Source organism: Equus przewalskii, chromosome 28 (assembly GCF_037783145.1).
Source record: "Equus przewalskii isolate Varuska chromosome 28, EquPr2, whole genome shotgun sequence".
NCBI lineage: Eukaryota > Metazoa > Chordata > Mammalia > Perissodactyla > Equidae > Equus > Equus przewalskii.
The window spans coordinates 20,197,491-20,213,817 of record NC_091858.1 but is presented as its reverse complement, the minus strand read 5'-3'; positions in this window follow the sequence as shown (position 1 = coordinate 20,213,817).

Sequence of the window (16,327 nt, the reverse complement as noted above, 5' to 3'; positions counted from 1 at the left end):
GTATCAATCTACTAGGGAAAGATTTATTGTTGCTCTTAAATATCTCCTCTATGAATAAGTCTTGTCAAAACTCTGGTAGGGTGTCAGTGAGTTTCGCAAATATGCACATAGCATCGTCATGGATCTTAAATTTATTCCCCACTGTGAATTTCTATGAACTTTGTAGTCTGTACCATGTCTAGCCCTTGTTTCACACATACAAAAGTTTTTTCACCAACTAGTCTGAAAGCTACTTGAACATAGAGCTGTATCTTAAACATCTTCACTGTCCTCTAGAATGCATGGAAAGTTCTGTCTGCACTGGAGGGGCTTGCTATTAATTATTAAATTGATTAGGATTGAAAGTAACTTTCCCAAAACATACAACAAAATGATGCAAAAAAAAAATTAAGAATACTAAGTCCAATTCCACAACTAGAAGGACCGGCAACTAAGATATACAACTGTGTACGGGGGGGGGGTTTGGGGAGATAAGGCAGGGAAAAAAAAAAAAGAATGCTAAGTCCACTGAGTTGTCCTCTTTCACCATTCAATTCCACATTGCATTCAACAGGTTTATTGAACAACGTTAGATACTGGGCATCAAAAAGTGTTTACACTGGGGCTGGCCCAGTGGCATGATGGTTGGGTTTACGCGGTCCACTTTGGTGGCCCGGGGTTCGCCAGTTTGGATCCCAGGTGCAGACCTGGGCACCACTTATCTGGCCATGCTGAGGTGGGCATCCCACATGTGAAGCAGAGGAAGATGGGCTCGGATGTTCCTCAGGGCCGATCTTCCTCTGAAAAGGGAGGAGGATTGGTGGCTGATGTCGGCTCAGGATTAATCTTCCCTCCCCCCAGCCCCCCAAAAAAGGGCTTGTGCTGCCAGAGTTTTCTGTAAAAGGTGTGAAAAAAACATAACAAGGGTGGCATTAGAATTACAAGCCTCGATATTTTAAATATACTTTTGCTTAAATGAAAAGAAGACTACACGTTGCAACGATATTCGATGGGAAAACTAAAAAGGAAATCGTATTGACCGTAATTACCTTGAGAATTCAAGTGGTGTGCAGGTCATAGTTCTCAGGAAAATAAAAGAGAGAAGGTGGAAGACTCTATTCTGGGATCTAAGACAGCAAAATGCTGGAGATCAACCAGGGAAAAACTGCCTTAAGTTTAAAATTACACATGCTCTATTTTTTTCTTATACTTACAATCTTATTTACATTGATTCTCACTCAAGAAGGAGAAATGAGCGGGGCTTGTTTTATTGTTATTATTATTCTTTCGATTCTTTTCCTTTTTTTCTTTTTTGATTTTGTTTTTGTTTTAATCTCCCAGGCAAGCAGGCAGATAATATTTAACCATGAGGCTTGACCCTGTGTGCTATGGCTCCATGATAACCACAAAGTTTAGAAAATATCTTTGTTAGAGACAGAGAGTGGATTGGTGGTTACCAGAGGGGAAGTGGGGAGGGAGGAGGGCGAAAGGGGTGATTAGGCACATGTGTGGTGATGGATGGTAATTAGTCTTTGGGTGGTGAACATGATGTGACCCACACAGGAATCAAAATATAATGATGTACTCACCCTTCTTCTTCTTCTTTGTGACGATGTGAGGTGATGCAACACCTACGTGATGAGATGAAGCGGAGTGAATGACTAGGCGTTGTGACACAGTGTCCTGGGCAGGACGGAGCAGGACCATGAGAGGTTTCCTCATGCTACTGATGAATGGCACACAATTTAAAACTTATGAATTATTTATTTCTGGAATTTTCCATTTAATATTTTTGGGCCGCAGTTGACCTCAGGTAACTGAAACTGGGAAAGCGAATCATGGATGAGGGGTGACTATTGAAACAGGATGCTGACCGGACTCCCTGTTCAGAGATAAATGCAAGAATTATGCTGCTTGAAACCTTTTGATTCTTTCTATTTCCAAGGCTGGCTTTCTAGCCTCCAGTTAATTCTTTGAGCCTCGCTCCCATCACTATCACCAATCTTTCCAAGAAATTTCTCTTTCCGTTAGTGTTATTTTCAAATGTTTGAAACCAAAGAGCACTAAGTGACCCAGTAGGTAAATGTAATGGGGTCCTCCTGATCCTCATGGTCCCCACTAAGCAGAAAGCTTTAAGCTCCACAAAGGCAGTCAGATCTCCCTTAATAAGCACTGGACACTCTGAATGTATGTAAGTGCTCAATAAATGTTTGTGAAAGGAAAGAGGAAAGGGGTTTCGGGGGGGAGAGATTAATGGAAGAAGGAGTGAAGGAAGAGAAGAAGAGAAGGGAGTAAAGGAGGGAAAAGAGGGAGGGAGAGAGAAACACAAGGTCTTGGGAATTAGTTCCATGTGATCATTTCTGCCCAAAAGTGCCAAGTTAAAAAAAAACAAGGGGGCCAGCCCAGTGGCACAGCAGTTAAGTTCACACATTCCGCTTTGGCAGCCCAGGGTTCACCGGTCCAGATCCCGGGTGCAGACATGGCACCACTTGTCTGGCTGTGCTGTGGCAGGCGTTCCACATGTGGCGTGGAGGAGGATGGGCCTGGATGTTGGCTCAGGGCCAGTCTTCCTTGCAAAAGGAGGAGGATTAGCGGCAGATGTTGGCTTGGGGCTAATCTTCCTCAAAAAAAAAAAAAAAAGCCAACAACAACAACAAAAAGACCATTGGAGACCCTCCTCATTTCTGCTTAGGTACATGTTGTCCCTCAAAAGAAAAGAGAAATTATAGTTTATGTATTTCATGCAAGAATTAAAGAAAATTAGGATCTGAAGGAAATTCAGATATATATATAAAAACATAAACTTTGATACTTAAATTCAGAAACATTGGCAAATACTGATGAAGTAGAAGATCAGGCAAAGAAATCAGGGAGTAGAATATGACTTAGAAAGTCAACCTGAATGAAAGCATTGAGTTATCTTAAATTTGGTTGAGGGACATTGGTAGGGATGGAAATCTACAGGATTCTGGCTCTTCTATTACACCCCTCTGATTGGCCATATGGTGCTTAAAAGAGGTAAGGTGGATTGGAAAAATCGTGGATGATCTTTCTGCTTAAACAAAATTATATCCAAAACCAAAAAGACAAAACAAAACTTTTTGTATTGCTCTTCTACTGTGGAAATCTCTCTCTATGGACATTTTGCATCCTCTCTGATTACTTGGCTGGTTAGATTTCTGCTACTTAAAATGCTTTCCCCCTCCATTCTTGCTATTTGCTGACTGAGGTTTCCAGTGTTGCCGCCCTTTATCCTCTTCTTACTAATTCCCAATTAGCAGAAGGACTCCATCTCTCTACCCTGTAAACTCCGGGTTTTATTTATGCTGCTTTTATTATGCATCAGTTATGGAATCCAGGGCCCCTGATTTGCTCATCTGTTTTCATTTTGTGGTGTAGAAATTTAACATGTCCAGCCACTACAAAGCAGAAACGTGAACAAGCAATTATCTGTTAAATTGAAATTTCCCAGATGCAAGTCAATGTTTTTATTAACCCTTAGAATGGCAATGTTATTCAATTGCCACAGTCAGGGAATACTCAGGGGGAAATTCAGCTACTGTATATACACAATCATCACTTAAAAACTAAAGGGAGGGGCTGGCCCACGGCTCAGGAGTTAAAAGCTCCACGCACTCTGTGTGGCCCTGGCGGCCCGGGGTTCATGGGTTTGGATCCCGGGTGTGGACCTACTCCACTCATCAGCCATGCTGTGGAGGCATCCCACATACAAAGTGGAGGAAGATGGGCACAGATGTTAGCTCAGGGCTGATCTTCCTCAAGCAAAAAAAAAAAAAGGAAGATTGGCAACAAATGTTAGCTCAAGGCAAATCTTCCTCACAAGAAAAAAACTAAAGGGAAAAAACTAAAATGTACCTCTAGCCAAATAAAACCTTTTAACAAGCACTCTTTTAACATTTCTCTATGTTATCAAATATAAATCTAAAACAATTTGTAGGTCCCTTACAGAGGAAAAAAGTTATTTTAAAATCTGTTGCTTCAAAGGTTTTGATTAGAGATAAATTTAACCTGCTTAACTAAAATGAAATGCTATAGGAATTATGCAAGATTAGTGCCAAAATTTTTTTAAAAACTACTTTGCTTACTCTCTAGAGGAAGAGAATATAGATATTGGACGGGATGAGAACTAACCCTCCCTGGCTCATCTTTTCTCAAGGGCACGTTGAAATCCTCCATCTTTCTGATCATTTCAAGCACAAACCAAAATATTTTCAAAAATTTTGCTAATCATGAGAATAATAGCGAATTTTAAACCTTGATTCTAAAAGCCACTCTCAGGCCACAATTATTAAAGTGTTTGTGCCAGCAGCGAGCACAGACAAGGTACTAGGAGGCAACACATAGACATTTGGTGGACAGCTTATTGCAGCCCAAACTAGGACAACCCGAAACGCTGCCAGAGGCAAGTCCCCTGTCAGCATCTTTCTTGCTTTATGGCATCTTATCCCCACTTGATTTCTCCAGTCCCTCCCCTTGCCTCTGCCCCTGGGAGCCCCCGTTCCCCAGGCCAGCAGGCGCCATTCGCAGTCTAGTACAAGCTTTACCCTGCCGAGGCCGGAGGCAGCAGGTGTGGTGCAGGCGCAGGTCACAGCAGGAACCAAAGGTGGCTTGGCGGGGGCTAGAGTTTATACATTTTGAAAAGGAGACTTCTGACCGCATAGGGAGAAAATTTAGCACCTAGGTACACCCTGAGCACAGAGGGCTAAGTAGAGCCGCCAAATTGAGGGCATGATCCATTATCTATTCACTGGATGCCAGCTTCCCCCACCCCCACCCCACACATACCACGTCGTCTCAGGTCTTTCCTCACCAATATCACCTCTGAGGTCTGTCTTCCTCATTTTCTACCTCTTTCCTTTATCTTCATGCCGTCCCGCCGTTCCTTCTTCTTAGTTCTCAAGAATGATTTTGTCTCTTCAAACTGAGAAAGGAAAAATCTTTTCCTGACCCTGTGTCTCCCTGTCTACCAGTGGTTCTCAAACAGGGGTGATTTTGCCCCCACAAGAGGACCTTTGGCAATATCTGGAGACACAACTAGGGAGAGGTTGTTGCTGGCATCTAGTGAGTAGACGCCAGGGATGCTGCTAAACATCCCACAATGCACAGGTCAACCCCCCAACTGCAAAGAACCGTACCACCCAAAATGTCAATAGTGCTGGAGCTGAGAAACCTTGCTGGAGACATCACTCTAAACTTCGTTCTTCTAGACATCACTTGGCCGAACTTCCTGCCATGTTATCTGCACTCGATAGTTTCTACCACCTCCCTTCCAACTCACTGCTGAGCCCACAAGGATTTGGCATCCACCTTCTCTGCTCCACCACACTGCTCTCGCCAAGGTCACACGCAATTCTCGAACAGAAAAATCCAATAGATACTTCCGTCTCTCCTTTCTTCTTTGCTTTTCTTTCCAACAAAGATAACCTTTTCACAACTGTGTTCTTTGCTGGTTTCTGTGGCCTCATCACATCCTTGGCATCATCACTGGTACTTGCAGGGTGAAATCTGAGTACCTCTGCCTGGCTCCCCAGGCCCTGGTATACGTGTCCACCATGGAATCCCACAGCTCTTCCACTCACACCTTGCTTTCTAGCCATGAAACAAACCACTTGCTGATTCCCAAAAAGGCCAGTGCTCTCTATCCCCTTCTTTTCTTCACATACCATTTACTCTGCCCAGAAGTCCTTCCCACCAGCCCACCTAATGAGCCACGACCCAACTTTCAAAATTCAGGGCAAATATCTCCTTTTCTCTGACAACTTCTTGTGTTGCAGACAGCATTCTGTGCTACTCTGGGTGCCTCCTCCTTACAAACACGTCACTCATAACACTTTCAGTTTATACCTAGCTGTTCATCTGTCCCTCACTCCACCTCCCGTGAAAATAAGAGCCCCTGGAGCTGGGTCCTCTGTATTTTTCTATACCCAGAGCCCAGCACAGTGCCTGGTAAATAGCTGGTGCTAACTAATAAAATTTTGTGAAATGAATGAATAAAATAAATCGGTTCTAAGCAAACAACGTAATCACCATCTAAACAAATCCTCTAACTTTATCCCATTACCTTTAAATTCCCCCTGCCTTTTTCTCCCTTCCCCATCCCTTGCAAATGAAAAGACCCACAATCTGTAAATTTTCCTATCAACGGTTGGTTTTTTAACGAGTTAAGATAATGAATTAACCTGTTTCAGAGATGAAGGAGCTGAGGCACAGAGAGGCTAAGAACTTACCCAAGTGGGAACAGTGACCTAAAGTCTGTTCCCTTAACCCTACACTAATACTAATCCAGGTGATGGAAGCTCCAGGGAAGGGAAACATCGGACCATAAAGGCAAGTGGGAGGGCAATCTGGGGAAGACACAGAGACAGGGCCTAGCGCCCAGGGCAGGCACTCACGAGATCCCTGCAAGATGGTGAGTGGGCAGAACAGCTCCATTGCAGCAGGAATGAGACAGGCAGGGACAATACCCCTTTATGATATTTACCTGTAACTGAACTGACTGAAATATCAGCATGCTCCAGGCAGTGATCTGTCAGGTAGGTGTAGCAGATACTATGCATGACTGTATGGTACTTGCCTTTTTCTTTTTTTTCTGACTGGGTTGTTGATTCATGGTCAGGTATTTCTGGCTGTGCCCTGGCTCTGGTTTACCGCAGTTGCACGCGTCAAACATCCCCCAGGGTGCAATGGCACAGGTGATTGAGCATCCTCTGGCTGTTGTTTTATTCTTGCTGACACACTTGCTTCTGACAACTTTTCCAATTAGACAAAGTCATCCTTAAGGCTTAATTCCCAGCTCCAAAGTGAAGAAGGGATGAAACGCAAACTTGGTCTAAATCAGAAGAAAATTCCTGCTAAGATATCTATGTTGGTTTAAAAAGCTAAATGTTTTCAACTAAACCAGCTCAATGGAAAACAAAAGGGAAAGTTTTGTCCAAATTTGTTTGTCCAGAGGTTTGTATCATTTCCTAAAGGTAAATATTAGTCAAAAAGTAGTTTATATAAAATCTGAACAAAAAATGGCATTCTGTTTAAAAAGGCAGTTCCTGTAAAATAGTGTGTCTATTTACATAGAAAATACTACATAATATAAGCTATGTATATCACGCTTTATAAGATATACAATCTGCATATCAATATTTTATAAGGAGAGTTATACTGACATGACATGACTGACATGAATTTTGTTATAATTTTGAAAATCAGAACAATATGCTTGAACAATTTAACAATATATTTAAAATGTTGAACTGAACAGCATTGATGCATTAATGCCTTTTTTATCTTTCCAAAACAAACATTTAACATTCAGTATTTATAGATATCCCCAAGTAAGTGAACTTTATTTCTCACTTGCCAGCAAAACTTCTTGGAAAAATAAACTTAAAAAAAAAACTTCTGTTTAAAGATGCCCCAAAAACTCCAGACGACTTAACTATTGTACAAAAATGTCTCATCATTTATAAAGGTAAATTAGTATGTGAATGTTATATTCCATTTTATCTTAATGACTATTGAAAATTTAAAACTTCCCTTACCATATTTCTTAACCTAAAAAGCAACTAATAAGCAATGGTTAATAATGTTGCTCTAGCTTGTGTATACTCATGGGGCTATTTGAATTCTTCTTAACTGAGTTGTGTAAGCAAAGTAAAAAGTTTCTCTGAGAAATAATTAGGCTTTTGAAACTGAGATGTTATTCTATTAGGTCAGAGAGATCCACAGCTAAATTTATCATTTTCATATGTCTCTTTTTGTCTGCTAAATATAATTGCCTTGTTATTTGCCTTTTTTAACCATAAAATAAAATTCAGCAAGCAAATAAAAATTCAATGCAGCTCCACACACAAAAGCTGTTTTTGCAGTGATTCAAAATCAAAGCAATTTGTCCAATCCTCATCTCACTGAAAACAGTTTCGGTTGGAGCAGAAAGGTGGCGATGGGTAATGTGAAACAAGTGCACGACTACGAACTTGAAGGCACCGGTGTTTGGAGCATCATTACCCAGATGTCAGAAGTACAAGATTACATGCTCTTATTTTATAATGTCAGGATAAGTAAGATAGTTCTCAAAATTCTGCACAGTGAATTTTAAATCCACTTGACCCCATGGATCTGTAAAAGAATGCAAAGGTGTCCTCACCACTCTCCGCCCTCTATCTCAGCGGCACTTTCCTAAAGAGACTGAACAAACTTGCCCAAGCCAGTGGCAAAGCGGGGAGTTGTACCATCACCTGTGGGTCTAGAAGACTGTGTCTAAAAGACCTCACTAGCACAGGGCAGACTTAAAGATGTGGACACACAGTGGACACAAATGAAAGCATCAATTGCGGTCACATCCTCCTTAACTATGTGTTTGAATAAATAATTCAAATGAAAAGAAGCAATATTATATTAATGACTTTCACAATATATTCATGGTTTTGGAAGAAGCTGTCTTTTCTTCCTTATATGTTCATAACATCAGATGCTTTCAGGGATTTATTCAAAATGCACAACATGCCACTATTAAAATCATGTGCAGAAATTGTAATGCTAACCCTCTCACATCAACCCCCACCCATAAGGACTGGCCATCCTACAAAATGCATTGACACCAACTATAAACAAAACAGTCACTAGAGCTAACAAAACTTGTAAGAGCAAAGTGTCAATCATTCCTGTCACTCATCCCCTGTCAGGTTTTCAAAGTGACACAGCATAGGCAGGTAAAAGCATTTCCCTGGATCACATTTTGTATTTCGGATTCAAAAGTTTCTTAGGAGAAATCCAAGTTGAACCTAGTTCATAATATCAAGCACTAGATCACAAAGCCCCTCCCATGGAATCAAGTCAGAGGGAGCTGGCAGTGAGGTTGGAGGGTTTGCCGAGAGCTTTTGTGTGTATATTTCTCAAGAAATGAGAGAGAAAAAGAGAGTAATCTGGAGTTCAGGAGCAGCTATCATGATACATCAGTTCTTCCCGAATCCCAAGCACCTCAGCGATGAGAGCTGTGCTCTCCAGTACAGTGGCCACTAGCCACCTGAGGATGCTGACCACATTGTGTGATTTGACCACATCGCAATGGGCTAGTTCAAACTGGGATGTGCTAGAAGTGCAAAATATACCCTGGGTTTCAGACTTAGAACAAAAAAAGATTGCAAAATATATCATTATATTTTTTAATTGAGTATATGTTGAGATAATAATCTTTTGCATATATTGAGCTAAATTAAATATATTATTAAAATTAGTTCCACCCATTTCTGTTTTAACTGTTTTAGTGTGGCTACTAAAAAATTTAAAGTAAAAAAATCCTAATTACCCATACAGCCAAAGGAATTAAAAGCAGGATTTCAAAGGGATATTTGCACACCTGTGTTCATAGCAGCGTTATTCACAGTAGCCAAAAGGTGGAAATGCCGCACATGTTCATCAACAGGTGAATGGATAAACAAGCACATCTATAGAATGGAAACTTATTTGTCCATAAAAAAGAATGAAGTGCTGATGCATGTTACAACGTGGTTAAACCTCAAGAACACTAGGCTGGTTGAAAGAAGTCAGTCCTAAAGATCACATTGTATATGATACCGTTCATATAAAAGTCCAGAATAGAGAAATCTATAGAGACAGAAGGAAGATTCATGGATGCTTAGCTCTGGGAGCAAGAGGATGTGTGAATGAGGTGGTGATAGCTGAAGAGTACAAGGTTTCTTCTTGAGGTGATTAAAATGTTCTAAAACAGACTACCATGGTGGATGCACATATCTGTGAATATACTAAACACCATTGAGTCGTACACTTCAAATGGGTGAATTGTACAGTATGTGAATTACATCTCAATAAAGCTGTTCTTTAAAAAGCAAAAGGAAAGGAAAAACATTTAAAAAATAAAATCTAGATGGAGGGAGGGGAGAAGAGAATTCCAGGCACAGGGAGTGGTACCTGCAAACAGACAAAGCTGCCAAAGGGCAGATTTGTTCTCTCCCCTTGATGGACATTCCACATCCTTGCAGATCCAGTCCAGGGTTTTCAATGGCCCCACGGCACAGGAGCAGAATCCTTACCAGGGGAAGCTCTCTAGGTCTGCCACGCCCTCAGAACTGCTGACTGCTCCCCTAAATGTAATGCAACTTCACTCAAGCTTGTACCCCCTCCTATACAGAAATTGTTATGAAAAAAGACTGCACAGCAGGGAGAGAGAGAAAAAAACTGCTCATAGAATGCATTAACCATTAACTTGTTAGCAAAGCTATGTAATGAACATTGTTGCTAAGAACCACAGAAGTTGCTAGACAAAGATAATGTAACTTCTCAAAGTAACAGAACAAATGGGAATCGTGGAAGAATTTTTTCTTACTGAATTGCGTAAAATAGGTTGTATTTGAAACAAAGGAAAGTGTTTCTCCTCAACAGCATTTCTAAAAGCCAGAAATAAGACCAATGCCAATCCATAAAAGAACTAAGACACTTTGCATTATTCCCTTTTACAGTCCCAAGTCCTCAGATTCCTCATACAACTGGATAAAAAGAGAGTGCTAAGCAGCTACAGTGAAGTGGAACTTTTAACCTGTGGTTCATTTAGCTGGCAGAATGATGGAAAGGCCAACCTGCTTGGCCTGCAGGTGAATGAGGGAAATCCAAACCGCTGCCACGGAGAGGAAACCGTGCATGGCCTGTTCGCTCCACATGCCTGCCACGGGATGAAGTCAGCAGAATTCACCCCCAGATTAGGGAAATGCTAAAATGCTATTCTCCCAAATAGGAGTAGAAGGCTACATGGTACAAATGACACCTGCCATGTGACTCAAAAAGATGAAGAGAATATATTGTACTTTTCAGTCTTTTTTTTTTATTCAAATATCTGTGGATTCATTGCTAAACTTTGTTGACTAATCCCTCAGGTAGTAAAGAATTCACGAAAAATTTGAACTTTATCATACGGCCCTTTCCACATTTTCAAAATGTTTCTTAGTCCTGGCCAGGAATACTTTCAGTTCCTAAAGGGTGATGTATGTGATCCTAAAAAGTGGCATAATAAGACTAGTATGCAAATAGCATAAGTTCAGAACCAGAACTTGGGATCCACGGTGTAGCGACTAGGGCTCAAACAGGGGAGAACTTACTTCTCTTCCACGTCACCTTCTCCTGGTGGGCAGGTGCTTCACAGGGGGTCGGTGGCTCTGCTCCATGAAGTCATCGAGGCACGCTGACGCCTTCTGGCTCATTGCTCTGACATCCCTCAGGTAATTCTAATCATCCACACAGTCAAAACCGTCTCTCCACAACACCCATCTTCCATCCTGTGGGGAGAGGAAAAGAGAGAAAGTGGGCACAAAATGTCTCCTTTTAAGGGCATTCCTTTGCTGAGGGCTTAGATGCATGGCCTCGTCTTTTTGTAAAGGAGGCTGGGATGTGTAACCCTCGCTGGGCCTAATCAAAACTCAGGAACGTGGGACTTCTGATGTTAAGGAAGTTGAGAAAATGAATACTGGAGGAGTTAGTGTGGCCACACCTGGTTTAACAAGGCATTTTTGTGTCTCTTCTTGATACTGAAGACTATATACTTTAAAATAGTTGGATCTTCAAAACTATTTGATGGAGGTTTTTTTTTTTAATCATTCCCATACTTTTCTGTACATTTTATAATTTCCTACCCCCCCCCCCCCATCCTTCCAAACTCTCCACTGTGTCCTTGGAAATATTCTATCCATATCAGCTCCCTGCATTCTCCTTGTATCCTCTAGTTCCACTCTGAAAATTCCCTTCGCCTCTTGCCATTGGTGAAGACTGCTCTCCCGGCCTCCCTATCAACAGGAAACAGGTTTTTCCCTCCCACACACCAAATAAGTAATGGCCAGCAAGTGGGGTAGCTGCCTTCCTTGTTCCCACTGATATGGCCAAACTGTTTCTCCCTTTGCCATCAGAAGCCCCAGCCCCTTCGAAGCATGTGTCATCTGACTATACCACCTGGTAGTCCCTGTAATCGTCTTCAGGCCTCCCATGTTCTTTCTTCCATCCACCAAGGAATTTAGCACGTGGTTCTGTCTTTCTCTCAACTCTAGTCTTATTATCATTTTCAATGACATCAGCTTCCACCCAGCCATGAACTTACAAACCTTTAGCCTCTTCGTTTGCAACTCTTTTTTTCTCTCCCACTCCATAAGGTCCACTCCCGTGATCATGCCTCAGACCCTGCCATGTAACAATTAATGCACTACCAGCAAGATATTAATTTAACACCTCTCTCTCTCCTACCAGCTCTTTTTATCTTCCCAGCACACTTACTCTAGGATACCTACTGCAACAATTTTCCAACATTGTAAACCATAAATTCACCGACTTGATAATGTTTTAATTATCCATCATCCCCTCCTGTCCTTACTTTGTGCTTTCCCACCTTAGAGTCCAGGGCCCATCATTACAATCAATTATTCAATTACATAAACTAGAACCATACATTTTTGTTCCATTATATTCACACTGCAAAGCCATATCCATGGTTAAACCCGACTGTTCTCCTACTTAGCACCATCAGTGAGTAGCTGAAGAAAATCACAAAGCTGCAACGACTGTTCACACTTTAAATTCTTGGCTGCAAATCTGAAACACATACTTACCACTGCCCAGCTGTTCTGCTACATTTCACTCGTAAACAATATTCCATTATCCAGACATCCAAGTATTTCACACCTTCTCTTTGCTCCTCTTCTTGCTCAGCTGTGGAATAGAAGCAATCCAACAGAAACTCCTTCAACTTCCCACCACCAACTACAATCGACCAGCAGCTTTGCCATTACGAATGGTCCTCCTCTTATGACAGCATCAAGGCGTCCCTATTCCTGTCTCAAGGCAATGCCTTTGCTTGTGCTCTGGACCACATCGTCTCTCAACAGCTCAAAGGCTTTGTGGAGGCAGTCACCCCTCTTCACCTGCGTCATCATAATTTCCTCCACACTAGATAATTCTCATCAACATACTAACCGAATCCAAAACATCCCTCACTTAAAAACCCTTCCTTGACCCAGTGTCTCTTTCCCTCTTTTCCCACTCCCTCACATCACATTCTCCCATTCCAGCCAATCATCCACCCTCATCACTTCCACGAGGCTCCTCTTGTCAACTTCACCAATCATCTCCATGCTGCCAGATACAGTGACTCCTTTCCTTTCTGCTTCTCACTGTATTTCCCAGCAGGATTTGTCAGAGCCGATAATTCTTGTTTAAACGTTTCCTTCTATTGGCTTCCATGACATCAAGTCCTTCTGATCATCCCCCTACTCCTCTGGCTACTCCTCAGTCTTCTTGGACAACCTCTCCTATTCTACCAGATTTCTAAACCCAGGTTTTTGCCCTGGGCCTTCCTGCTTTATCTGTCCATCCTCTCTCCTGGTTAAGCTATTCAGGCCCACACTGTTAAATACTATCTCTAAGCCAATGACTCCCAAATTTATATTTTCTAGCCCTGAGATCCAGACCAGTATCTCTACTTAAAGGTCTCATAGTCCTCTGAAACCTAACACATCCAAAGCAAGACTCCTGATTTTCAAGCTAAGTAGATGGTGCTATCCACCCAGGTGTACAGGTCAAAAGCCTAGAAGTCCATCCTTTTCTCCTTATTCCCCACAATCCTCCCATCAGCTGAACCCACCCTCTTCTCTCTAATGCAACCTCACTGCCCTAGTCCAACACATTACCTATTGCCTAAACTACTGTAAGGCCTCTCGACTGATTTTCCTGTTTTAATTTTGGCCCTCTTATAAACAGAGTGATCTTTTTAAGGTGTAAATCAGATCATGTCATTTCTTGCTTAAGCTCTCCAGCAGCTTCCCATTCATCTTGGATAAAATTCAAACTCCTTACTGAGTCCTACAAGGCCCTATCTGATCTGGTTCTTGCTCCCCTTTCTCCATTGGCCATCTGCGACTATTTCACACATACTCCATCCCTTATCACCCAGGAAACTTTTGTTCTTGCCTTTTTTTTTTTAATTTTATATTCCCTGAGGAAAATCAGCTCTGAGTCAACATCTATGCCAGTTCTCTTCCATTCTATAATAAGGGTCATGACTACAGCATGCCTGATGAGCAGTGCAGGTCTGCCTTAGATCCAAACCTGTGAAGCCAGGCCACCAAAGTGGAGTGTGCCCAACCTAACCACTAGGCCACAGGGATGGCCCCTATTTGTGCCTTTTTCTCTGTCTGAAATGCTCTTCCTTCAGATTTTTGTATCTGTCTCCTCTATTTCTAATAATTTCATTCATTTTTATTTGTGGCCAACATTCATATCAACGAGTTTAAAGTACATATATCTTCACATCTATAGTGTATTTAGATCAGCTGTGGATTTATATAAATGCTAAATTTAGTTCCAACAATTTGGATCATCCACATTTAAAAAGTATTTTTTTAACATGAAAACTTGTTTAATATCAAAAACTCTAATGATAAAGTCATATTGGTTAAAAAATATTTTTTAACTACATTGGCAAACACTGACTCTCTCTCGACATCCACGATATATGTTATATTGTGTGAATCAAGTACATTGTCAAAATAAAGCACTTAACACGTTAAAAATTAAAACCAAAAGTGATGCGGCGTGTTCAGAACTGAGAAAACTCTCTGACTCAAACAAGAGCAATGTGATGTGCTCTGTTTTAGGCTTTCTTTAGTATTATGTTTGGGTTGCTTTCTCTTAACATTTTGCATGTTTATTACAGGTTTCTGGTTTGTGATTACCATGAGGTTCATATATAATAACCTACGTAAATAGTAATCTACATTAAGTTGATGGTCTCTTATGTTTGACCTCTTGCTAAAAGCTCTATTCCTTTACTCCCTTCCTCCCACATTTTATGTTTTCCATATCACATCTAACCTCTTGTGTGTGTGTATCCATTACCCTTGTATCATGGAAATAGATAATTTTAGTACTTTTGTCTTTTGACCTACATATTAGCTTCACAGGTGGTTGATCTGCTACCTTTACTGCATATTTGCCTTTACCAGAGATTTTATTGTTGTTGTTGTTTTTGATAACTTTCTTATTCCTATTTGTGGTGTTTTCTTCTCCATCTAAATAAGTCCCTTTAGCATTTCTTGTAAGGCTGGTTTCTTGGTGATAAACTCCTTTAGCTTTTGGTTGTCTGGGAAACTGTATCTCTCCTTCCATTCTGAATGATAACCTTGCTGGGTAGAGTATTCTTGGCTGTAGGTTTTTCCATTCAGCACTTTAAACATATCATGCCACTCCCTTCTAGCCTATAAGGTTTCTGCCAAGAAGTCAGCTGATACCCTTTTGGGGTTTCCTTGGTATGTAACTTGTTGCCCCTCTCTTGCACCTTTTAGGATTCTCTCTTTAATTCTTGACATTTTAATTATAATGTATCTTGGTGTGGGCCTCTTTGGGTTCATCTTGTTTAGTGCTCTGAGTTCTTCCTGTATTTGGATGTCTGTTTCCTTCTTTAGGTTAGGAAAGTTTTCAGCTATTATTTCTTCAAATAGATTCTCTGTTCCTTTGTCTCTCTCTTCTCCTTCTGGGATACCTATAATATGCATATTAGTGCACTTCACATTGTCCCAGATGTCCGTTAGACTGTCCTTCCTTGTTCTTTTTAATTCTTTTATCTGTTCAGCTTGGGTGATGTCCTCTAGTCTTTTGTCCAGCTCGCTGATCCATTCTTCTGTATCATCAACTCTGCTATTGAGTCCCTCTAGTGAATTTCTCATTTCCATTATTGTATTCTTCATTTTTGATGCGTCCCTTTTTATATTTTCCAATTCTCTGTTGAAGTTCTCACTGAGTTTGTCCCTTCTTCTCCCAAGATCAGTGAACATCACTATGACTAGTAGTTTGTACTCTTTGTCAGGTAGACTATCTCTGTTTCATTTACTTCTTTTTCTCAGAATTTGGCCTGTTCCCTTATTTGGAACGTATTCCTTTGTCTCTTCATTTTGCCTCTTTCTCTGTGCTTATATCTATGTTTTAGGTAGATCAGCTATGTCTCCCAATCTTGGAGAGGTGGACTCATGTAAGAGATGTCTTATGAGGCCCAGCAGTGTGCTTCCCTCTCATTACCAGTTCCAAATGTTCCAGGAGTGTCCCATGTGTGGGCTACATGTGTCCTTCTGTTGTGGCAGGGTTGCTCTTGCCACAGACGCCTGGGGAGGCTAGGCTGTCCCCCTGGCCAGCTGGTGGTAATGCTCAGCTGCATGTGGTTGCTATCGGCCCTTCAGCCACTTTATCAGGTGTGGGAAGCCCAAGCACAGATGGCTGAAAGGTCTAATAGCACATTCCTGTTGCAGTTTTTTTGTTAAGTGAGTAGGCCCCCAGAATAGCTGGTTGC